Source organism: Jaculus jaculus, chromosome 18, assembly GCF_020740685.1.
Source record: "Jaculus jaculus isolate mJacJac1 chromosome 18, mJacJac1.mat.Y.cur, whole genome shotgun sequence".
Taxonomy (NCBI): domain Eukaryota; kingdom Metazoa; phylum Chordata; class Mammalia; order Rodentia; family Dipodidae; genus Jaculus; species Jaculus jaculus.
In genome coordinates, this window is record NC_059119.1 from 51719749 (window position 1) to 51721226 (window position 1478).

A 1478-nucleotide genomic window follows, 5' to 3' on the forward strand; every position below is an offset into this window, starting at 1 on the left:
TATGCATCTGCTCTGAAAGATCCTGCCTGGGAGACTGGTATGGCAGGTGGACATGGTCACATATCTCCCCCCTAAGGGCCAGCAGGAAGCTCAAAGTCGGTTATTTGGCCAGAAGTTGTGCATGAGATTTCAAACATGAGGGGAGGGAAAGCCAGGGGAAGAACTGGTCATGGTTGTGACTGCTTTATGCTGCCTTCTTTCTATGTTGCAGAAAAGGTACAAAAGCCCTTTCAGGAGAGAGCAAATGAGGCATCTGACACAAAAGCCAATTTAAAGCCAGGGAGGTGATGTTGAGGTTAAAGTAAACAGAAACAGTGTAGGTAGGAAAAGGTGCACAGTTCTTTGTTTCAAATGCCAGCCTTTTTGAGGCTGAATGATGACAATTCAATGAGACTTTCAAAATCATTATTACAAAAAAAAAAAAAAAAAGAGGTCTTGATAAAACTTGGGGTAAATTCTTTCTCTCTTCAAGTTGTCTTTTTGATGTTTCTTATCCCTACAACATCGGCTTTCCAACTTCATTCTGATCGCTGTGTCTGTATCTAGGTACATGCATATTTCTCCATACAGAAGGATTCTTTCTTCTGAGATAAAATAAAAGACATTGTGTTCCTAAGAAGTGTGAGTAGATCTTATGTCTTGACAAAGGGCTGCAAACCACTTCCTGTGCTAGTTAGTCAGGAACAATGCTTGATTGGAATGTTGTAAGTAAAGGCGTACTCTGAAAACTCTCTAAAATAGTTCTAAAAATATTTTATTTATTTGACGGAGAAAGAGGGAGAGAGAGAGAAAATGGGTGCTCCAGGGCCTCCAGCCACTGCAGACGAACTCCAGACGCATGCGCCATCTTGTGCATCTGGCTTATGTGGGTCCTGGGGAATGGAACCTGGGTCCTTTGGCTTTGCAGGCAAACACCTTAACTGCCAAGCCATCCCACCAGCCCTAAAATAGTTTTTGTTTTTTTTTTTTAAATATGGAACACTTCATGAATTTGTGTGGCATCCTTGTGCAGGGGCCATGCTAATCTCTGTATCATTCCAATTTTAGTATATGTGCTGCCGAAGTGACCACTATAAAATAGTTTTAATAGCTGTGGATAATAAATTAAAGAAACCCTGTTCCAGGAGACAATAGTGACTCTTTGGTAATTCTGTGTCAGCTGTATTTTGTGAGCTATTTTTTTATTTTATACTTTATTTAAATATTGTTGAAAGATTATAATATATAAGTTCTATAACTTTATAGCTCCCTGAACATGCTCAAGAATAGCTATTAAAGAATAAAACAGGGGGCTGGAGAGATGGCTTAGTGGTTAAGCACTTGCTTGTGAAGCCTAAGGACCCCAGTTCGAGGCTTGGCTCCCCAGGACCCACGTTAGCCAGATGCACAAGGGAGCGCACGTGTCTGGAGTTCGTTTTCAGTGGCTTGGAGGCCCTGGTGCGCCCATTCTCTCCCTCTCTCCCTCTTTCTCTCTCTGT

General features: G+C 41.7%; 1 non-coding gene across 1 annotated transcript; it reads right to left on the reverse strand.

The window, feature by feature from the left end:
* Positions 1-967: 967 nt before the first annotated feature.
* LOC123455848 lies at positions 968-1071 on the reverse strand. Its single transcript, XR_006634163.1, has one exon. It is a non-coding gene; the product is annotated as a U6 spliceosomal RNA (small nuclear RNA).
* Positions 1072-1478: the final 407 nt, after the last annotated feature.